At 40.1% G+C, this 25,165-nt stretch overlaps 1 long non-coding RNA gene across 1 annotated transcript in view; it reads left to right on the top strand.

Annotated features, from left to right (window-relative positions):
• Positions 1–25,165, top strand: part of LOC143305772 (uncharacterized) — a 94,659-nt gene that overhangs the window by 13,856 nt on the left and 55,638 nt on the right. The window contains exon 2 of the long non-coding RNA XR_013062918.1: positions 23,662–23,755. This is a non-coding gene — a long non-coding RNA (uncharacterized LOC143305772). The remainder of the gene's footprint in view (positions 1–23,661; positions 23,756–25,165) is intronic.

Below are 25,165 nucleotides of genomic sequence, written 5' to 3'. Positions count from 1 at the left end.
TCCGGGAAGATCTTAGGGGGGCAGCCTCGGACGAAAGAGAAACGAAGAGAACGAGTACAGACAGACCGACCAGACGCGTCGGTGAGGAGGGGTTTGAAAGAGGAGGGTAACGAAAGGGTGGAAGAAGGAATTTAACCGAACCTCCTTGTAATTTCTCGTTCATCCCTTCGCAAACTTGACGGTGCCTAGGGTTATTCTGAAGGAGTCTCGAGGTGATGGTGGTAGGCGAGGGCTGGCGGCGAAGGAAGCTGAAATGAGAGGGAAAGAGAGAAGTTGGAAGGAAAAGGGGTGAGTTCCTTCTTCTGAGACCAGGGTGCACTCGGTGAGTTATTGGTGTTACGTTAGACGTCACATGCAGCGCCCGTGCTGGCAAACCTGCGCTCGAGTGCTCTGGCGGCTTCCTATCTTCGGCAAGTAAGACGCAACGTCAGATGCAAGACAAACATCTCAATCCTAAGCAGATAATGCTAGTCGAACCCATTGTCACATAAATACCTTGTACTTAACCCCGCTTCGCGTAATGAGCGTTGTGATGCAACTGTCGCTCCCTGCACCGGTGATCTTGTGTTCTGCGAGACACCACGGGGGAGGAAAAGGGGCTGTGAACGAACCGTATACTGTCCCCTTAACGCGTTCACGACTTCGATAAAAGCGTTCTCGTGTAAAGCGTTGAATACTCGAGCTTGCTATTCCTTGGAGCTACGTACAGACTGTTTCAGTATTATGGCTATAAACATGATGGGCTACAGACGTTTATAAGATCGTATTATAGCTATCTAATGTCTACTTTCAATCGTTTGAACGTTCTTTATCGTTAAAGTGTTAATATAATCAGTTGACGTGTAGCCTTTGTTCGTTCTAAATAATTTTAGCTAAGAAAAAGGGTGTTTTATGTCGAAGTGTGGGAAAGAGAAATAAGAGAAAGAGTGCATCGAGCAGCAAAATGCAGCAAAAAATGTGGTTGCATTGTTCTCTATTCACTTGTCGATCATTGGACTTATTCACTCGGTCGCTGCGGTACCTACATGAGAAATGTTCTGTTGCCAGATGAATAAGGAAAATGGGCAGCCGTTGCAACGGCAATTCCTCTTGTGCCGCAGAGAAGAATGCGACATTGTCGAATCGATGAGCGGAATATATTGAGAGTCATCCCTTTCGATCATTGGAAACGATATCTGCAGCTCGACAATACGTTTCGAGAGTTGTGATTGCGTTTCGATGAAAATCAATGGAGTTGTTCGGATTTATTGGCACGAGAGGAATTGAATTCCTTTATTTCCACGTATAAAACAGCTTCAGCGTTTTATGAGAAAACGCGAGAAAAAGTGGATCAAGCGATTTTTAATGATTCTATGGTCGATGCTAATTAGCGTTCAGAGTTTCATAATTGAAGAGTTCAAATGGTATACGATGCAAATACGAGAAGTGGCAATTTTTAATAGGGAGCAAAGTTAATATCTTCGAAATTATTAGGATGTGCGGGTACCCGAAAATTTCGGTCGGAATCGGGTCGGGAATTTTTTCGAATTCCAAATGCAGTGTCAGCTCCTGAATTAAGTTTCGAGTCTCAAGACGAGTCGTCCCTAAAAATTATGATTTTCTCTTTTACTATAGTTATATTAACATATTAAAAATCTTAAATAAAAATCCCTCTTTTCTTCATTCTATTTTTAAAACAATTAATATTAAAATGAGAATGTTTCGTGCAGACAGGGCAGAATTCCTGATAACTCCCAAGTATTACAGCATTTTACATCGTTTACCATTTTAATTTCTCAATTGCGTTTCTCGATCAGCGAATAGCATCGATCACGTGAAACTAACAAGCCAAGATTGTATACGCATTATCGGGAAGAGAACACGCTAATTCGTGCAAAATACCAGGTTTAACACGATGTGGCGTGTCACGGAATAACGATATGTAACCAGGTTCAACGCGACGTTATCTTGTATGTATTACTTTACATTTCTTTGAGTCGGATAATACAACGGTACGGAACCTTGAACGGGTTGATGTAAATGCCTCTATCTGCGAACAGGACACGATGGTAATTTATATTCGAAAATTAATTACGCGTCAACCTGGCCACGGGATTTAATTAATACTCGAGGAGGCGTAACAATGAAACGTCTGAAACATGTTTTCCTTTTTCTTTCTCCACGTAATAACCAGAATCCGTGCACGATGCTAATCAAATAAATGGTGCAATGTTAAAAGAATTAAATTGTACATTTTTATTTCCAAACAGAATCGCCATTAGACTGTCAGTATAATAAAGTGCGTTAGAAAAATACTTTGTTAAATGAAATGATATTTCAAGAAACTTCAGATTATTTAAACTTTGCATTATAAATTTTCATGAATCTTTTTTTTTCTTTTAATAATTTCTTTGCGAACATTTCACATGAATATTTTATTGCGTGCGTGATTTGTATCGGCTGTTAAGGTTAACGAGAAAGAGCATTGTTGATAAGTGGAGAGAATTATTGGAATTTAATAGGTCGAATACATATAAGAGTGGTGTTGCTGGTGATCGATCAAAGTCAGAGGTCGATTGGGAGCTGCCAATTCTCTCTTCAGGTCGAGAGTAGGTTGAGCCGATGCTTTATTTGTTCCTGTCGATAGGGAAAGGTGGTTACAGAGTACCGTGATCGCAGTTGTATCGTTCTCGTCAGCTTTCTTATGTAAATTTTTTTCACTGCGGATAAAAAGTGTCTGCAATTTGCAGCGTGTCTTCAAACTCGATTTTTATCCTTAAAACACGAGGTACTTGGTAATCTTTTAGAGGGTTACTTTTTTATCCATGCAAATAAATAAATAAAATTCTTGTTACAGTAGATTCATGATAACTTTTCTCTCGCTAACTTTCCGCAAGGGACCATTACCCTCCATATTTATTTTAATTAATGCTATTTACTATAACTTGGACCTTCTTTTGGGCTGAGCCAGATTTCTTAGAAAATATTAGACTTATAGGATTTTAAAATTTTCAAATTTCTGAGTTTCAGAATTTTAGAATTTCAGAAGGGTGATTTTCTTTTAGGATGAGCTAGGTTCTTTAGAAAATTTTTAAATTTTAGAATTTCAGAACTTTAGAATTTTAGAAGGATGATTTTCTTTTAGGGTGGGCTAGGCCCCTTAGAAAATTTGAAAATTTTATGATTTAGGATTTTAGAATTTTAGAATTTCAGAACTTTAGAATCGTAGAAGTTTAGAAGAGGTCAGGCTCACCCTATTTCCAACCTGAGAAGTTTCAGCAGCTCCACTGAGAAGGACCCTAAAATTCAAGGCTCGTCTCTGTAAACGCATTCGCTGGCGTATTGTCGCATCCCTTGGCATTATGGAAATAGGATTACCTAACCAGGAATAGGCAGAGCTTTTCAATACGTATGGCGATCTCCTCTTAAGTAGAGTGAATCGATTCTTCTGGCAGCGGGTAGGTAGGCAAATCCTGGACATTATCGCGGCGCGTCCATCTAAATCGCGTCGAATGCTCGCGATAAAGTCAAGCTTAATAACACGTAGCCGTCTTCGATAGCCCGAATAAGGGCTTATTCAACTCGAAGTACATTTATCTCGACCCGATGGCGTTCCGTTGTAAAGTTCCGAAGAGCTACCGTCCACCCCGCATTGACCCGTTTCCGGCTCTACCTTTTTGATGAAATACGTGCGTGGACTCCGTCCACGGTCCCGAAACTTTCCGTTTTTTACGTAAGATCGACAGGTGCCGATCCACATTTACCACGAACTTTCCACCTTTCGACCTCGATTATCGTCACCGCCGATAAATCGAATTCGTCGAATGAAATGTCGCCGCTAGTGACACGTCCCTGGCATCCGATCATCCTTTTCCATCATGAAATTTGTCAATCCTGAGAAAATGGAAGATGAATTTTCGCGATGTACGTGGTCGTCGATTAATCGATACCATTGTTTATTTGTAATATCAAAAGGTTTGTAGAAGATGTTACTAGTGTTACGCGGCGTAGTATATCGATTGCGGAATTATAATAGCAGTCTCATGCTTTCAACATTCGTACGGTATTAACTATCGAGAACAATAAACTCATCGTAAGACATCGTCCGTTTTGTACCTTGTAAAGATGGTAATAACGATAAATTCATGAACCAATGATTTTACTGCACCAATTTAGAAGCACGGTCAGTCATGTTCAATAGCACATTGCCAAATTGCTAGAAACTTCTTAAGCTGGTCGGAGTGGTATTTTGTCACGTATCGAAATAATTACTATGAAGCTTCAAAAGGTCCAACATTAAACAGACCTTCCACAGGACAAGGCCCGTAAAGTCAGAACGTTTATTCGGCATTTGCATTGTCCACAAATGCTCACGACGAGCAGTTTACAATCTTTTACGGGGTCTTGCCATTCACTCTACTTTAATTCAAACTTCCTCTTCCGTGTCTTAAACGGACCCCCTGTGATGCATGTGTCTGCGCAATCAAGATGTCGGTCCCAGGTACCAACGGTCCAGGTACAAATGCTCACGACGAGCAGTTTACAATCTTTTACGAGGTCTTGCCATTCACTCTACTTTAATTGAAACTTCCTCTTCTGTGTTAAACGGACCCCCTGTGATGCATGTGTCTGCGCAGTCAAGATGTCGGTCCCAGGTACCAACGGTCACCCGGACCATTAGAGCCCACAGTCGCTCGCATTTGACACACAACCGATACCTGGGGTACAACCGATCCTATCTAACTATACGACTCCCAGTGCATCACGGCTGCTGGGTTTTCGGCTAGCTTACATCGGAAATGTCCAGCGAGGTGATTTGCTAAACCGTTCAGCCTATGCCCATCAGTTAAACTCCAAACGTTTGCTAATTGGTCACTTTTCATCAACACCTCCCTCGTTGGACTACCTCTCTGCAGCTCCTTGCTGACCGTTCGTAGGGCTCAGGAGAGGGAGAAGGGAGAATACAAATTTGGAACGAGACATCGAGACTCGTAGTCACTTCTCGTAGGGTCTCAGACAGAACTTGCATACGAACAGTCAGCTTTCACGATTCAATAGATACGCTCCGACATAGCTTCATAGATCTGTTTTGAGATACCTCTGAGGTCTTAACATACACAAATCATAGATATTTGTATTACATATCTACGAATTAAACATACTTATAATGCAGTGTTCATTCAATTTATTCTCCTTACAACGGTAAAAGGTTGTAAGGAAGTGCGACATTTCGTGGTGGTGGTAATTCGCGTTACAAAAGAAGATCGGCCATTTCACCGCGAATTCGTGCTAAAAACAACTAGGAGGAAGAGTTGGAATTCATATCGAATCGTTTCTTTTTTCGCTCTTTTCGCTTCAATTACCTGGGAACAAGCAGACCGATGTTAAGGAGGAAACAGACGGAGCAATTAAAGCGGTATTTTCTCGTTTCAACGTATTTTTCCTTCATGGACAAATTATCTAGTATAATTTCTGTTATCGTCTGAGGAAATGAATTATGAAACAGTTGAATACCTGTTTACATTTATGAAATAATATCAGCTGGAAAGCTGCTTAAAAAAAAATAGACGAAAAAGAATAAAACTATGCTCGAAGTAGAAAATACGAGATCCAGTTTCAATGAACGAATACGAACAACAAACTGTATTGGAAAGAGCGAGTATAAATATGAAAACGCGCGAGGAAAAAAGGAAAATGGAAACAGTTATTGGCATATTGTCAAAAGGCTTTATTTGAAATCCGGAAATCTGATTCGTGCTGAAAGGAAAACAGAAACAGAGGGAATTCGTGGCGCTGGAGTCCGACCTTTCGCTACTGCTGCAAGTCAACACGTAGTGATTTGTTATCGTAACGTCAGGATGATGTTTGCGTAACAAATCCTTAGCCAGGTCTACGCCTCGTAGACTTACCCTTTACACCTACGGCACCGCTTCCAGCGCCAGATTCCACCCCTTGCAAAAACACTGGCACACCTTGGATAGAAATCGCTTGCCCTTCCTGCTTCGACGTACCATTTCCGTGATCAACAACGATATTTAACCCTTTTTAGATGATTAATCCTTATAATTAATAGTCGAGGGTATGGGTGCACTATCAATAATTAGAAAAATTCGAATTATTTATATAACTAATGAAATTCGATATTTAATCATTTCTTAATGAAACTCATTTTTCAATTAATAATTCAACAATCACGTTTCAAATGAAAAAATACACGTTTAAACCGTTGCAAGTTATATAACCACAGCTATGGTTCGGTCTTTGAACGTTTTCAGGAAAATATCGATACACTGCGCTTAATGAAAGCGTATCGTATAAAACGTAGCGGAAAATCGAGTCGATGGATGGTTGAAAACCGAGCGACGGCCAGTTGCTAGCCGTATCGGAAGCGGTGGTGAAAAGTTAAAAGTAAACTGTGCCACGAACGGAGCGCGGGGCAAACTGGAATCCTCCCTACTGGCAACCTATATTTCGAACGGCAATAAATCAGCTAAGATTCCGGAAATTTACGCGCGACCCGGATTTTCCGTGACTATCATTTCTAGGAATAGCAGCGGTAGAGGTGGGTCTCTGAGAGACGAAGAGAAGAGGATCGTGGTAAAGGGTAGGCAAGGATAGATAGTAGAGAAACGAAGAAAGGGGGGGTTAAGGGTGAAACGATCAGACGTCGTAACTCAGAGTGTATAGAACCGTGCGAGGCAAGAGTATCGATTCTTTCTGGTCTACAAATTTCTCACAGTGGTTGGAGTTGACCATTGATGGTGGTTGGTATCGCATTCGCCTACTTCACGATGCATCAACCCCGATGACCGAGTTTCGGTGACGGTATACACTCGCGATCAAATCAGACTTCTTCAAGAAAAATGGTTTCGCCTCGGGTTCTCGTCCTTCCCCCTAGGTATCTGCGAGGAGAATTACAATGTAGGGTAAATGATTCCATATTATATTAGGGTCTGGCCCTATCATATATTTATTATTCATATTTCTCAGTTATGTACTAAATTTTATGTTATATCTTTTTTTTTCTAAATTACATTTAATGTTAATATTGTCAGAATTAGGATTTTGAGAATTCCTGCTTGCCTAGGGAAGATTTAATCGTAAGTGTGCATCACCCTAAAGCGACTTAAAATAGATAAAACTTGAGAATCTATTATTTGCAACGTGAATTAAAATTTTTCAATCATCTGTCATTAAATAATTATAGGAATGGAGTAAAAGATTTTTCAACCCCAAAAAGAATCAATTTTAAATATTTCTAGAATATCAAATAAGGGAAGTATTTAAAAAATTGTACTATACATATATACATTATAGAATATTTTCAAAAAACTTGAAGGAAATGAAATGTGTATGTACTTGTATTGATATCGTGGCGATCACGCGGAATGCGGATAATTGCTCTTTGTTCCGTGAAATTGAACAGATCGAGATATTTCATTTTTCCAAAGAGAGAAACGTGTAAACGTGAAATTCGAACTCGATGCATTCACGAACGAATCGATAATGTTCTTAATTTTCGAATTTGCGTCTACGAACAAAGGGAGCGTCCGTTGTTTAACTACTCAAATTCAGCCGTTGTTTACTCGTGATTATACGATTACGTTTAAACATGCCGTACGGTTGGCATCAGCAAATTTACTTCGTCAAGTAGATTGCAGTTTAATATCGCCGGCCCGTAACTACTAATTATGTACTAATTTGGTGTTAGCTAATAACGCAGTACTAAATCACGCTGTTCGGACTAGCGTCAGCGGCCTTCGTTCGTGGTAATCTAGCGGATCACAAAAGGGAATTAAAAGCTCTTCGTAGCAATCTGTTTCTCCTTCAATAATACATACTTTGCTTCTAATTTATCAATTTACCAAATTTCAGAAATTTTAAAATTTCCGAACAATTAATTTTGTTATTTAATCTTTAATATTTACTTAGAACTCACATTTTTTCATTTAAAAAAAAATTTTTTTTTTTTAATTTTTGATAATACATAGATTCTCTATTTTACAATCCTTGAACGACAATAAAAGTTGGTCGACAGTTGATTCTATACGGTAAATACCATATTAGAGTACAGCAGTCGTACAAACGGTTATCGTAATGCGATCGTTTCCGTTGTTATAGCTGACATATATCGCGTGAACAAGTCCATCTACCTGTGTCTACAGCTCGTTGCTGGCTCGAAAACTGCTCGTAACGGCTCAACGTCGTCAGCCGTCATAACGGGACTCGTAATGTGAAATTTATTGTGCGAATAGCTTTAAAAATTAGCTCGTTCTGTTCAGACGTTTAGCACCTGTTGGGTTGTATTTTGTTTCGTGAATTGATTTTATTTCCTTGTTCGTTTTATTGAAATTGATTAGAGTATATGAGATTGTCGAGTTTGCTCTTTTTCACTAATGCAGCCGTCAAACTGGGTCTGGTTTTATGTTGCGCCAGGTTTTAAAAAAATTTATTACAGTTCCTAAGTTCAAACCTTCTTGCAGTAAAAATAAAAATTCAAAGGCTAGTCCGGAAAGACGAAATTTATAAGCACAGATAGTCGAACAATTATTTGAAAATTTACTTAATTTTCTATTATTTCATTGAATTCTGAAACATTTCAAAACAATATATAATTTATATTATACTACAGAAATTTGAAACATTTTAATTGTATTATAGAGGTCTTTGATTTATTCAGACCAATTTTTAATTAAGCATTTAATGAACCTTGATATCGAAACGAACCTCATTACAAATTAAAGTTTATTATTCAGATAGCGAGAAATGAACTCTTATTTCAATCACGAGAGAATAACTTTTGACAGGGTTCAATATATTTGATCGATTTAACGATAGCGAGATATTGATTCCCGGACAAGCAACGAGCAACGAGATCAAAAGCTATCGACATTTCGGTGGGATAAAGCGTCGCAGCCAGTGGGGAAAGGTGCGTTAATTAAAGTGTCTCATTACTGGCCTCGCCTCTCAGGGACCGGGACGAAATCACCTTCACATCGTCCGATGAATTAAATTACCGATTTATAAATGTCACCTCGACGGTTTGAAAAGTAACAATGAAAGAACGTGAAGAATAGCGCAACGGGGGAAAAATTCAGAAGGTTGGAAATTTTTAATTAACACACGTACGAACGTGTAATAGCAGAGCACCGGTCCACGATTTCCGGCTCGTTGTAAATGTATTACAAACGTGAAAATACTCGAATTTTCTAGACACGATTGTGGGACAAGAGGAAAAATGAATTGTAGTCGGTATGTCTGTATTAAAATTGTATAGTTAGGATAAAAAAAATTATTTTAAATCTATCCTGTGATAGAGGAAAGTGAAAAAATTCCAATTGATTTTTTTTATAACATAAAAATTAATTATTCAACAGTAAAAGATTCTTTAAGATAGGTTTTAGTTTTCTAAAAATATGGCTTAATAGAATTCACGTAAAAATTATAGTGAAAAGCATTTTAGAATTCAAAAAGTGCCAAAAATGATAGTTTAGGAAAAGTGTTACAGAGTTGGATCCCTTTTCAATATTAGGGATTTTTTACAGAAAAGATTGAAATTAACTTAGACTATGCTTTAGAATAATTTATTGAAACATTTATTTAAGAAATTTAGTATAAAAACGATAAATTTTCTTAAATAGATTTAGATTGTAAACGTCTATCACTGTTGCCTCTACACTTTCCTCCACAATGTAATTTAATTTCGGTTCGTTTTGCGAGTGATTAACATTTCGAATTTCAATGGAACAACATCATTCCGAAAAATGCTTGGGAATTTCAAATTAAAACCAATCGTGGTCGAATCGAGCGAACCAATATCAATGTAAAAACGTGACAATACTGTGAACACAGTACAATAGATCGGTCATGGGGTTCCATGAGACCGGCCTCGTTACAGCCTACCACGTCCAGGATCGATCTGTCCCTTTACAGTTGCCAATTATTTTGGCCGCTCGTAAAACTGTACGGTGGGCTTGATTTTACGAGACGCGGTATCGTCAATTTTATTAGCGACCGATAGACATTTCGTTCTCTGGCCGCGTGTCCACGATCCCGGGACAAATGCAAACTCTCGCTCTTGTCACGCTCAGCTGGCCTGCTGAAACTCGCAATTCAAAATCCTTGTTTTGCGCCACGCGGAAACGTGGTAAACCGAAAGGATTGGATTCTCTGTATTTCCGGCCTAGCCGCAATGGCTTTCCACTTTTATTAATCGCGTTTGACCGGTGTTTTTCGCAATTTTTGCGTTTATCTCTTGTGAAAGGGATTGAAAACTAGCTGGTCGGCAAACCGCGGTTATCACTTTTTTGTTTCCTCCCACGAATTTATTCAATGCCCGAACCGTGAAAAACACCGTCGAATCTAAACTTTCGAATCGCGTTACCCCGTGATGTCCCGTCGCTTTTTTTTTCCACGAGATTTAAACAGCGTAACAGAGAGGCTGAATACGAGCCGCGTAACGAGATTTAGAATTGAAACGATGTTTGGTGCCGTTGTAAATTTCATGTAACGGCCGCTATTATGGGTGCAATCTTAAATACAGGTTGCCAGACCCATTCGACTCTTAAATGGAGTTGGCAGACATGGAAAACTTCTGTTTCGCGTGCACCATTCTTACCGTTCGTTTATCCTGCCAGACTGTTGAAAAACGTTTGTCACCGAAACGGGAAAAATGTTCAGTCTCAATTTGCTGAAGAATTCCTAGAAACACGTTTCTCCTTTCTGTCGGTCCACGCGTCCGTTTTACGATTTCAAGAAAGCGAAAGAGCTTCCGATGCAAACATCAAATCGGGTTTACGGATATGGACAAAAGTTGGACGAAGATGGACAAAACAGCAGTGTTCGCATTTTCTGAAGATGCACCTTTGTCTCAGGTGGTCGTAGCAACGTCTGCAAACACGGATCGAAGAATTCCGGGAGCGGCAATTTCGTTCGATGAGAAAATGTCCGTTGCTTCGCCTTTCGGAGGTTCATTTCTTTTGAACTTTCCTTTCGATCTGGGATTCACCATGTAACTACAATTTCCCGTCTTCGAACTCTTTCCTTTCAATACAGTCTTGATCCGTAATAAGCAACAATTTTCCGGCTTGAAATAAGCAAATCTCTATCCCCTCTTTTTTGTTTGAAGTCGCCCGCAAAGTGAGAGGTCCGTGAAAGCGAGAAGCCGATGTTTTGGGTTATAAATTGTTACGCTCGACTGAGCAGTGACATCGATTAGTAGAAGAAGGATGGATATTGAAAGGAAGATACGCAAGTTCGTTGGTGTAATTAAACGCGACAGCCTAAGATTGTATCGATCACGTATCAGTCGGGCTTATCAGTTGGGTCGCGACAGAGGGATAAAGGATTTGCGAGAAAGAGGGCGAGACAAGTGGTAGCGGTGAGTAACACCGAGGGTGGCGGAAGGTTGATGTTATCGAAAGGTATCGATGCAGAGTGTGGTAAAGCCGCGGCGTGTCGAGTAGAGTAGAGTCGAGTCGAGTCGAGTCGTTTTGGACCCTTGGGGCTTCCTCGTGTGTTTCCTGCACAGCCTAGGAGAATGTGAACGGCGCGGCGCGGCGCGTCATCGAGGCAGCGGTTCCTCGTTTCTGTGTGCGAACGAGCTGTTTAAGAACCGCTCTCTCGAGTGAATTGCACTTCTACCCAGCGATGGGAACAAGATGCTTCCTACCTACGGTCAAAGTTTCCTACCGTGTACTCAGGAATTTTCCAAGTTTAGGAAATTTCCGAAATTCCCGGAGTTTCTCGCGGCAACGAGGTGCATAGACAAACTTTGCGTCAAAACGAAAAATATAAACAGGCAATTCTCCTGTAAATTTGCAAACAAAGACATCTTCCTTTATCTTATTTACATTTCTGATTCTCCTTTGATATTTTACGAAATTATATTATATATCTCTGAAATCAGAGTTTCGATATTCCTCGATCGTCGAGTTGATTTTCAATCGTACCAAAAATTCGTCGAGCATCCGGTGTTGTTAAAGAGAAGCGCAGACATTCGACAGACTAATTCGATCGAAAGCTCGCGTGCGTTGCATCGAAGACCCGTCGCTGCTGACGCGTGTACGAATGCACAATCTTGTTTACGCAGTGAGGAGTGTAGGTGAGCACACGTGAGCACACGTGAGTACACGTCGCCCGGTATGTTTTGCCTTGTTGTGGCCTCGCCAGGACGGGGGTGCGGCAGAATGGAAATCCGCGGAGCTCACCGTCGAACCCCATCAGACGTCTGCGTAGCTGGTTGGGGTGTCTGAAGCAGCCCTCCACCGCCCTCGTTCTCCTTCTCTCGAGCGGCTGCCTACCTACCACCTTCTCGTGTCACACCTCATTATGCCACCGCTTCGTTAGTGCTGGCCGACGTCGGGATCATCGTGGAACAAAGAACGCGCGATCGGCGTCGAGCAATTTGTCGGCTGAGCTTGAAAGATTCGGCGGTTGGCTAAACAAAGCTGTTCGTTGCATTCGCGAGCTACTTCCGGCGGAAACGACCGAGGGAATAAAAAAATACGCGAGACACAATCGTCTCGCGTCTAGACTGTCGGGGAGGAATCAGTGGGGAGCGATAAGTTCGAGTACGTATTGAACGTTGATATTGATTCAACCCTTTCGTTACTAAGGATGACAATTCTCTTTTAGTAAATACAGTACTCGCATGGATCGAAATTTTCGTTTTTTTTTTTATTATTGATAAAGTCTTACGTTTACGGGAGTCGAATTTGAACAGTTCGATTTACGTAAACAGTAAACGTAGAGATGCGCGCGTAATCATCGCGAAAGGAGAATCGCCGAGAGATAAGCCGGCAGATCGCGCTCATAAACCAGAAACTTGCGCAATCACAAGTTGGCAGAAGTCTAGAGGGAGCGGGTGCGGCTGAAACTCATAAAACTACCGTAATTGTAAAACACGAAAAGGCGGAGGAGGAGTCGAAAAGCGGTAGATCGCCAGCGTGTGCCACGGAGCTCGGATTCTGATGTATTTCACTTATTGAAATCGTTACCTCCTTGCGTTGTCGTCTCTAACTTTCTATAGAAATTGAAATTCTAATGCCCCGTTAGGAGCGTCGGAGGAAAATTAGGGAAATGTCGACTGATAGTTTCATAGGAAAAGCAGTGAACAATCTTTTCCATAAAGGTGATAAAAGAAAATTTAGATCGATAGTCTGACATTATTATACTTTATTTTATATAGAAAAATTACCAGTTCTCAAATTGGAATTGCTCCGCGGCATAGTAAAAATGTTGCATAAAATTGATGTATAGTTAGGAGAATCGGACAACAAATGTTGAGAAAAGTCAAATCGTTTCGTTTCAATAGGCTCCGGGTAAAAGTTGAAGTCGTTTATATCGTGGTGAAAGATCCTCTGAGCACGATTTCCTTTCTATCGGAAGTCGATATTTCTTTCTGGTCAAGTAAAAGCTGCTTCGGGCGATCCACTTTCTTCGTCAAATCTGGCCACAAGGTAAAAGGTCATCGATGAACTTCTAGATAGGTACCCGTATTTTTCGGTCATTCTCTTAATAATATTTCATGTTTTCGCAATTTTCCTCGGGCTACTTTTATCGGGACATCGATTCCTCGGTTGTGAATGAAAACGATTTGCAATTATTCTTCGAGAAACGACCAATGAATACCAATAATTGGCAACTCGTTTTCAATTAGATGCAATTAATTGCAGGCGAAAGTTTGCTGGATTTAAGTAAAAAGTTGAAACCAGTGAATACTGTTATCGCCGTTGGTAAAGAGATTATCCTTTAAACCATTTAAGGGATTTATTGTAACCTAAATCCAACATTGGACCTATTAAGACCTATTAAGACCTATTAAGACTGCTGGTAATTTCCTGTATATTTCTAGTTCTTAGTTGTAATTATAACCTTTGCTGTCTTGGGGGCTATATTAATCACATAAGGTAGCAAGTGAAAATTAAATTAAAAATTAAAATTGCATCAACTTGAAAAAAGTATACAACACACTGTTTCACTGTAAAGAGGACGATCTTTAAGACAATTCAGTTTTGATGGGAACAAAGAGGTTTAGAAGTTGGTAATTCGCAAGTATGCGAAGTGTGTGCTCTGCTTATATTAAAATCTCTTCGTTTGACGAAAATTCTCTTTAGACAGTCGCCTTGATGCTCGTTGAAAGGCTGCATAAAGTACATTCACTGGATACCAAAGAGTATAGTAACTACAGACAGAAAGGCTATTTCGTTCCTTATGAAAAGCGCGTATGAATGCGTCACGCTTAAGAAGCTGTGAATCGAGTTCTGTACGAAAGTGGATATTTAAAAAATTCATTCTGTCCGGTCGCGTTAAATTTGTAAAAAGTTCGCATGCAATATTCAGTGAAATTTCGTGTTACGTCACGTTTTCACGTTTACAAAGTGCCGGCCGCTTAATGGTCAGAAACGCTTCGTGCTCGTCGCGAAGGATTAAAAGACGATATTTCCTTTTTCACACGGTTCCACATTTTTTCGATTATTCAGCCAGCTTAAAAGAACGATTCTAAGCTACTCGTTGCATGAATATTTCAACAACAATTTCTCTCACCGCTAAAAATTTTTTCATCCCGCGGGAAAACGAAGTTTTACCAACAGTTTGGTAATTGAAGCGAACTTCTACAATTTTTCTTTTTCTTACATCAATCCAGTCAACATTCTTGATGATCTCTCTTAACCGGTGTCGTGCTGGTAAGTTAGTACGTAGGTGTAACGAAATTCAAAAAACTTCATTATAAGTTTCGCCGTGTTCTCGCAGTTTACCGGCCAGTTGACCCGGGAAATCTTACATCAAATTGTCCGCCAACTTTTCTCCATGTACTAAGCTCGCGCTTGCTTATTGTGTAGCCGCTTCACACGATGGAAGGAAATTCAGACAAAGGGCACCCTGTAAAAGTTCCATTACACTCGGTCTGCGCGCTTATACAGGTTCCTTCGTACTTTCAACGAACCATTCCGTTGTTCGTCCGGCGTTAGAAAGTTTTACGAGGAAATGAACAATTTGTAGAAAGTAATGGTACACGTAATAGAGGAACGCGTTAATTTGTTGTGTTATTTTAATAGAAACTATACTGTTCATTTAAAAATTGGTACAAAATTGGTACAAAATTGGGAAACGTCGATTCCATTGAACAAAAGGACAAAGAAAAATGGAACGATTCAGATAAAAACAGCGGCAAACGTGTCAGACAGTGACGAGAAACTGTGAAATGAAGAAATCGGACGAGATAAAGCGCAGTTACTGCGAGCAAGATAAAACTAGAAAGCAAAGTACAATGCAAGACGAGAAAAGAACGACTCCTCTGTTGAAAATAATAGACTAGAATACGTCTTCCGTCCTGATACATCGTTACCTCGTTCTCCTGTATACATTTACCCTCGGGATAGTTTTGTTTCTTCTACTTGCTCTCCCAGTCCTGAATCACGGCCGTCTTGGCACTTGGCCTGCATACTGACTGCAGACAATCTCACGCTTCTGCACGAGCTAAGGATTTATCCGATAAGCAGACGGAATGCGGATAAAGGGGTTTTTAATGGGCTGAAATCAGGGTAAGAGAAAATTAAATGTTTGGCTGTTCGCGCGCGCTTTATCTCCTCGTGATTGGAAGGAAAATGGAAAATATTGAAAACGGAATTTCGCGAAATTTTAAAGAATTTATTTTAAAATATTATTTTATGAATTGATTTGAATTTTGTTACATTAAAAAGAGGATACGTTGTAAATTATTTAACCTTCGAACAGCGGTGCCCGGGTCAGTCGTGACCCAAATATACAAGTATATTAATTTAAAATTAAATATATAATTTATAAACGAAGGTGTTCATACATCTGAAGAATAATTTTTAAAAAAGTAGTGTAAAAAATTTAGAAAATGGAAGTAATATTAAAATTGTGGCTCTTTCCATGGTCCGCCATTCGAGGGTTAAAAAAAATTGTGAAAGTCGAGTGTAAAGAAATATGACTGCTATTATTTATCTCGAGCATTTTCGTTACAAGGATAAAATCCCTTATAATTTATCAAGTCAAAAGTAACGTATTTAGAGACACAAGATTATTCGTACAGCGGGAAAAGGAAAAGTTTTGTAACAAGTTTTACAAGATCTGTCTGAAGCGATCGTACGCAAGTTGTCGGTTACGTTGAAATAGAGATCCTTGGGGGTTTTCGTCGAGTTCGTTAGGTGTTCTCCACACGGCGCGAATCGACGGAGCAAATGGGACGGTAAAATGAAAGATTAGCAGCGAGGGTGCGACAATATCCCCAAAAGGAAGGCCACCCTTGAACGTTTCAAAGATTCTTCTCTTGATAACCTCGCTACTGATCCACGGGGCCCTTAGATGTGCTTCGAAATTATTTAGTGGCGCGTAAGCCGCAGGGTCGTTTCGAAGCAAGGTTAATGGCTTCGATTCCCAGTAGTACGTTTGCCTGGCTCTCGAACTTACCGGTTCCTCATTGGTTCGCCTGGCCTCCAGATACCTAAATAATACATAATGTGGTCTTTGAGCAGTTAAGCCGTTCGAGACTTTATGCCCGGATCGAAATTTACGGAGCGTCACGAGAATAGTTACAGGTCGGTAAGATCACCGTGTATCTTTAAACTTTATCGTCCTCCAGATGACGGAACTTGATGAGATTTCGAATGAAAAAAAAGGAAAAACCTGGATCGCCAAGATAATAATTAAATCTGTAAATAAAGCAAGACACAGATCCGGAAAACGATGCAAGAACACGTGGTGCGTCGATTAAATTCGGAAATTAGCTAGGTAATTTGGAAATTATTAGGCGCGTGTTATTTAACGGAGAGGCCGCGATTCGGTGCCGTATACGCCGCATTGACCGCACATGGTGGCCGTTTGGTCGGTGAATGTCAAATCTACCTCCGGTTCTAAGCGGACGTCATGTCCGTTAAAGGTAACGACACACGGTCACGGATGCACACATGCATACAGCGGCGAGAACGGCTGCGCCGGATATCAGGATTCCGCAGTGCAGCGAACCTACGGTGAACAGGCTTTCCGACTGGAGATCGACCGATCGGCCAACACCCGGAAATTCTCGAGTGCACGAAAGAGAAAGGGGTGAGAGCAATCCGTGAGCGTTGAACAGCAATGGGAAGAAGAGGATGGGATGGAAGAGAGGAGTCGAGCAATCGAGAGAGGCTCGGTTGGCATTAAACGGCCCTCTGCTCTGCTACCGTTTGCGCTCGCACCGATTGAATCCTTTTTCGGATAAAAGACGAGCCGATTCTTCCTGCTTCTTGTACGACCAATCAGTGGCCCTCTATCGTTTCGAGACGGGGTTCGAACGAAAGGAAAAAAACAAAAACTGTCTAGGGTAGGATAATATGGGAAGAAGCTAAGAAGCGTACGAAAAAGTGACAAGAAAGTAGAGGTGGCGATAGGCTTTCACCGAACAAGAGTATTATATTATGTGCGGTGCGGTTAAATTGAATTCTCGCGGCGCCGCTTTCCGGAAATAATATTATGTTTTATGTGCCCGGGTAGCCGCGGTACCCTATTGGAATCCCTTAATAGGAATTTTTCACATTTTCCGCCCGTTCCTGGTGAATAGGAGCAGCGAGACGCGGCAGCATCCATTGGCACAGATTCCGATGCGCCAGGGGCGGGAAAAACAGGAAGGAGAGGTAAAGGGGTACTCTCTCTTTCTCTGTCTGGAAGGAACGAGGGGACAGATGGGGCTACGCCGGGGGGGTGGTAGACTGTCCCTGTTTGCTTTTGCTCTTTGCTTTTTCCCACGGTGATGGAAGCAAGGAAAATTCCAACGCCGCTAGCACCAGCATTCACCGCCGATATCAGCTACCACCACCGTCGCAGTCGACGCCGTCACCGCCATCATCATCGCCCTAACTTTCTACTACTACAGATAAAAAGCTCGGGAAGCTCCGCTTTTCGAGATGGCGTGGCACACGCGACGCTCGATAACACTTCAGAGGACCAAGTTAATTCCCGACGAGCAGCAGCATTCAAGCTTCGCCGCTTGCGAATATTTGAATTTAATGACGAGCCCTCCTATTCCGTGTTTTTCGTTACTCTTACCCCTTCGTCTATTTTTCTTTCGCTTCATTTCTTTTTCCCTTCTTTTTTTTTTCTATACTTATTTCCTCTGCAAGGGGAGAATTTCGTTTCGCATAACGCTCGCAGAGAAAACGTACCCACGCGACGTGACGCTTTGAATTATTCGTTCTGGAACAGTATACGTTTCTTATTGATGAGTTTTTAAGCTGTAAATACGGTTGTTCTTTGAATAGATGGATTTTTAGCTCGTCCCGTAATGCGATGCAGAAACGAAAAGTTCTGGAAACTGACGCAACGATCAAAATTCTCTGCAGTTCGCTAAATCGTATTAGCATAAACGCATTCGTTCGTGACAGTTATAGGTATTCTACGTTCTCAGATGAGATTCAAATGTATTCAAAAGTGACGTTTCTTCGGCGCGTAACAGCTCGCCGTTTTACGAGTTCATCCGCGCCAAGCGTCGTTTAACGTATTTCGTTTCCTGCCGACGAAATAATGGCGAATAACGGGATACACATTGAAATTACACCACGATCTTTTCGCGAAACTTTATCGTTCGTCTTCGCCGCCATTGCTGTATGAAATGGCCTTGCGTTAATCATCGGATTATACCTTGTTTTTAAATGTTTCCCTTCCATTACGCAATCCGAAAGGATTTATCTCCCATCATTTTTCTCGTTCCGTCTGATGATATCGTTATGGGTCGTGGATTATTTGTTCACCTTCCAATTGTGTTTTATCGCTGTGAGAGAAAAAGAATGATGGACGATATGGTTTACGGAATTCTTTTACGAAATATCAGATAAGAAAACCCTTGTAGAACAATAGCTTTTATTAATAGCATTTATTAAATAGAAGAAAATATATTTAATAATAACAAGGATAATAATAAATCGGCTTTATTACACGTTAACAATTTACGGATTCACTTTTCTAATATAAAAAGTATGGAAGGTGCAAGAATTGGTAAAGCGGCAGCAGTAGTAGTCTGCATTGGTCAGACGCTCAGGGAAGTAGTCCCCTTATTAGTCAGACAGTTGTCGTTCTACGCTGGTACGGTAATTAATAACTGCTTCATAATGTAATTTCGAAAAATTACAAATTGTTTTACTCCTTGGATGATTGCTTTACCAATTTGTCTATTTTTTAATAAGTCAAATGTTAAATCATCTTGGTTAATTGAAAAAAGTTATTTAGGAAATTATGTCAAAGAAGCACTCGAGGTGCACCTGTAGCTTGCGGAGCTAAGAGGGTTTATATCTGAATATATTATTCGTCGTGCCGATGAATCGATCGAGGCTACGAACTTTCAGTATCTGCATAAATAAGATGGCGTTACATCAAAGGACGTACTGATTGGCCCCGATCGATCGAACGTCATAAAAGTTTGCTTCCTCGGCATCCGGGCGAGAGCGCGGGAAAAAAAAGGAAGGGCTTATGATTGCGTGCTAAGGTTTCGTAAAGCACTCCCGTTGCCGTGAGACTTATCGAACTATCGACTTTCCTCGAAAGACTAAACCCTTCCTTTCATTGGCCTAGATAAAGAAAGCTTCGCTCTCGTTTGTCGATGGCATCGTGGCTCATTCTCTCGATAGGTACGCGTTTATCGGTGAAAGATATATGGAAATTACGGGAATGAAGCAATTTCCCGTTTTTTCTCTGATTCTTCCTTTTTTTTTTCTTCTTCTTTGCTCCGTTCCGTTTCGCCGTCTGACACGTAACGAAGCATCATGGCGGCAGCCCGTTCGATGTAGCTTATCCTCGAATCATCGAGAATGCATCGTGCACATAAAACGGAACGTAATTTGATAGCAAGATGTAATCTTCTCTAATGACGGGATAGGCTTCGAACGAGACCAGGCTTGGAGATTGAAATTCTTTTTCATGTTTGCCGGCTCGTCGCGTCGTATCGGACTCGATCGATCTGTGAAATTGAAGTATTAAATTATCAAGAGACGCCTCTTTTCCATAGGAGAAATAGTAAAAAGGGAAAACGCGACGCGATCGGTACGCGAGTTCAGGATTCGTTCCCGACGACGATTTGATCCATCAGTCGGGTAATTCCTGCACGATCCTAGTGGAAGCCTTTTGTTAACTGGCTGACGGTGAAACGTTCCGACAGCTCGTTATCGGTTGCACTCGATCGCGAAAGTATTCAATCGATAGAAGTTAATTTATCGCGATCAGCCATATTCCATTACCTCCTTTATCGGTTTTCAAGCACGTTTCCCATTTGTTTCCCGAGTTCTCTCTCTCTCTTTTCGAACATTTAGAAGCACCTAAAGCTTCTATGATTATTCTGTATTTTCAATTTCATTTGATTCGTGATTCTATAAAATTTGTAACTCCTTTCGTCGATGATTTAACGAGGTTCGCGCAATTCAACGGGCAACGATTAGAAAAGGGGAGAAAAGTGGAGGACACTCGGGGAACGTCGTGTTACTGCACTTGTCGTTACCGCAGACAAAACGAGGGCTGCTATTGCTGGCCCTGCTACGTCGACGACATCGGAATTGCAAAAATTCACGTGCGGTCCGCCCGTTTTTCCTGACTTTCGCCTTTTTTTTTCCCCCGCCCTCAACCAGTGCACATTTTCTCCATTTGTTTCGTTCCATTGTACAGGACGAACGAGAAATTCTCATTTACAACGGTGGCTCCGATAGGAGGCCTCGGGACGAATATCATTCACGCTCCTTTCGTAGACGCAACAAAGCCGAATATTGATTAAACCGTACGGGCGCAAAGACTGCGTGCAGGTAATTAGTAGATGCACGGAGTTTTAATGGCCCTTTAATAACACGCAACATAGAATTAGAAGGGTGTGGGTCGTAGACCCCTTTCCTTCTTCTTTTCCATCTTTTGCCCTTTGTTTCACGTGGACTCGCATTGGTCAGGGCCCTGATTACCTCGGCCTTGCCAAGCAGTTTTATCGTGCATGGGTCATTCGACTAATTGTAAGTTACGACAGTGATACAAACAGGGGATGTCAAGTATTTACGTCGCTGTGTATAAAACAACTCAACCTCAGTCGTGCATTTAATCGAATTCCCAGTTTAAATTAATAGTGTCATTACATCAAATGGAGATAAAAGGGAAGATTTAAGATACAATTAATTCTATCAATATTTGAATATCAAGAATAGTCAGTTTCCTTAAGTTTTATTGAAACGTGCCTGGTAAATTTAACGTCTGCGGCATAGAATTGATAGAAACTGTTTTAGAATAACGAAACAATCGACAGGGGTGTTTTTGCTTCCTGATGAAGTTGGAAATACGCAGTGAATTGCATGGATTTCGAATGGAACGGCTGAAACGATTGTTCGCGGTGTTTGCTTTCTACACTCTCGGTCTTTGTGCCCCGGCAAACGTCTGTTACGTTAACTATGCAATTATAGTCCGGCACCGTGTCATGAAAGAAATACATTAATACGACATTGAAGCTCGTAAATTAGCAAGCGTACACGCGTCCGACGAAATTACCAGAGAACGATCCACGACGATCTACCGGCGAGTCACGGTGAAAATTTAATAACGCACGTTCGTCCTGTCTGATCGCAATCCAATTAATTACGCGCGGATATTTATTAATCGCTCGTTTCCGAGTCGCGATACCGAATGGGCTTATTGCGTTCGTTGGGTAAACAGACGAAATTGCAAAACGTCCGATGATCCACGTACTTTTGCCTGTTAATTTTGTCATGTAACACATTACAGACTTAAATGACTAATTGTATTTAAACTCAGACCCATAGACACTTCAAAGGAAATGCAAAGAGAATTATAAAAAATGAAGTTAAATATGGCTTTGCCTTTAATTACACAGTAGATGTTTATAAACACGTTTATGTGTAATATTTTCTCTGATATTAACAAATGTTTCATTTTATTTTCCATATTTCACACATTTTGCGAATTCTAAATATGTTGTCTTGATTTGTTAGATGTAACATTGGATTTATACGCGTCCCGCAGGAAATGAGACTGAAAATTTGCAACTAAATGAGTTATAACTATGTATGGTCATATTTTTCCATCCAACCGGAGTTTTTATAATTTTCCCAACATTTTCCGAGGAAATGATTTATGTCGCGAAAGAATTTCTCGTTTCCAACTGTTACGGTATAAAAATTCGTCTATTCTCAACTTTTTTATTTTCCCCTTATCAAACTTTATCTACAATAAACATTTCGTGATGTCGATTTGAAATTTTTATATAGAGACGTGGATATTGTATATTTTATCATCGAAAATATTTGTACAAGTTTGTACAGCCACGTTGATAGAAATGAAAGAAAAATATCAGCGATGATAATCAGTTAAACATAGGTCGGGTAGCGTGCGGTTGGCTTTTCGAAATGCTGTAGCCGATAATTTCAAATTTACGTAACACGAACAGAAAACTCGTGATGTTAAGCCGGATATTGAAAGATGCGGTGAATTTCCACGACTACCACTGGATTATACGCTTCTATTCGAACGTCCGTCCATCACGCGGCGTGATTTTATTTTTTCGATGTCTGGACCTTTTTTTATCGATTTCTGAACAGACGATAAATTCGTAGTCTCTGGCGCGCAGACTACCGCATCGGTAATCGATTGGCATCGATCTTATCGGCTCGTTGCAAGTACACTTTTCGATGAATTGCGGAATAGGTTTGTTTGCGCCGCGCCGCGTCGTGCTGCCCTGGTTCACGCAAGAACCGGAGTCGAGAGTTGTGCATCGGGGCTTGACTCGATAATTGCCAGCGGTGAAATGAATTGATCCGCTAAACGCTCAGCCAGGACCCGTACAAAGTTACACGATCGTTTAATCGTACTTCGCTTAATCGATAATTTGTTCCGCGAAGTCCATTAAAGTGCACGCATAATTTGTAACATTGTATAATTTTTACAATTTTTTATTATTTCATTAAGACTAATTCGATAACGATGGTACGAGTAGGGTTTTTATATAATTTAAAGATTAATTTGTACCGTGTAACATTATTAATTTGTTTACGGTTTCGAGAGTGTTGTTCGAGCAGAAATCGTTACCTAGAACTAATTAAAACAAGAGGATTTTATTCCTGCCGATGCGTGGGCAATTGGCGAGCGGCAATTAAACCTGCTTCGGGTCCTCGTTGTTGCCCGATCGTTTCGTCTGGCCAGGAAAAAAGTAACACCGACAATTTGCGGATCGATAGCGGATGGTGAATTTCGCGATAATCGTAACATTGACGTTTGTAACAATAAAAAACCACTATTTACATTTGGAAAATGGTTAGGGTTATTACTTTGAAATATCAGAAAACTTTTTCAGATACCACCTTGCTTTCATATCGATAAGTGAACCCTCGGACAGCGGACCATAGAGAGAGTCTCAATTTTAATTTAATTATATATTCCATATCATTTTCATTTTCTAAATTTCATACTGTTCCTTTGAAAATTATTTTTCCATCATATGAAAGCCTTTCGTTTAAAAATTATGTGTTTAACTTTGGCTTTCCTTTGACTTTACATATTTAACTGGGTCACGATTGACCCAGGCTTCGCTGTTCAAAGGTTAAACTTCCACAGAATTTCATTCACCCCTAATTTATATTTGTAAACGATTAACATATTAAGTGTAGTAAAACATTTGTCGCTCATGCCTATTAATTTCTGACACAGGTTAAACGCTATTCATCACGTTCCTGCGCGATTATGGCAACGGGGCAAGTCTTACCTGTACATCCATTACGTTGATACACGTATGTAACTACGGGTAAGCTATCTATAATCCTTCAACAAACCTGCGGATGTAACGGTTCTCAGATATCGGAAGCGTTTGCCTGATACCGATCGCTCGTCATTCCGGTCGCTCGCAATATTAATTGGTTTAATTAAGTTGCCGAATTGCTGCCGCTCTTGCGGCTTGTCCTGGATTAATGCGTGATCAGATATACGGAACAGCGTCTTGTCTATGGGAGACCTTCGTGAAATGTGTTACGTGCCGTTCGAGCAACCAGCACTGCAGTAAATTCGATCTATTAATTAGCTTTGACGATTCATTCTATTATTCAGGATCGTTTAATTCGTGACTCATGTTCCGTGCTTCTGATGAATTGGAGTCAAGAGGTGATCGAGGATTGATTGATTGATTGATTGATAAATCGTGGAATTTGAATTTATTTCATTCTTATTATAATGGAACTAATATATCAAAAGAAGTTGTAAATGAAAAACAGAATTATCTCAAGAAATATTGCAAGTTATATGTTCATCGATAATTGGATAATATTAAATTATTTGTGATGGATTCGTGGAAATTACATTTAAAATTAATCAGAATTATAATAATTAATGATACGGAGGTAGATAAATTCATTATTAATTAATGAATGGCTTTATTCAATGGTCTCACTTAATTAATAATTGACGTTAAATTAAAAATATGTTAAATGTTTGAGCTGCAACAAAGTTTGTGGAATTAATTTAAAATAATTCCTTTTTGCTTTTAACAATGCTTTTTTTGTTTTTACGGAAAAACTCGTTATAAAATTTAATGCTATTTTTTCTACAAACAAAAAAGATTTAGTAAAATTACTAAACCCTTCAAAGAGATCTCTTTAAAGATATTATTAAAATAATTCCCATTATTTAAAATTTGCCTCGCTGTTCTTTCGTAATTATATTTTTAAATATCATAAAATCGTAACAAATAATTTAGAAAATCTCAGTATCAAATTCTTCATATAAATAGCACTAATTGACGTTGAATTTATTTAACTTCATCAAGCTGTCCAAATTTTGTTTTCGTTTATAAAGATCGTACTAATTTTTTCATACTCTGTGTTTTACCCGGAGGTAATTTCAAAATAAATCAAACGTCACGAATACAACCTTTGAATTACTGTTTTTACGGTAAAAAGAAAAAATGCAACGACAGTGTTGCGTTCGCTTGTAACGAAGAGGTTTCGATTTTACCTAGGCTCTGAATTTTACAGGAAAGTTAAATTACGATTACATCGTCTTCCACGGGCGAGCGTAAAGAAACAGGCGGTATCTTTTAATACGAGCTGGCTTATTTAAAACAGCTTTATGCGCCACGGCTAAGAGATGTAATTTTGTTTAATACACCGAGCTCGCTGCAAGAGCCCTGAAATTTCGCTTAATTAAATATTCCGGTAGAATA

This window comes from Osmia lignaria, chromosome 10 (genome assembly GCF_051020975.1).
Source record: "Osmia lignaria lignaria isolate PbOS001 chromosome 10, iyOsmLign1, whole genome shotgun sequence".
Lineage (NCBI taxonomy): Eukaryota > Metazoa > Arthropoda > Insecta > Hymenoptera > Megachilidae > Osmia > Osmia lignaria.
This window is presented reverse-complemented; position numbering and strand designations above follow the sequence as displayed.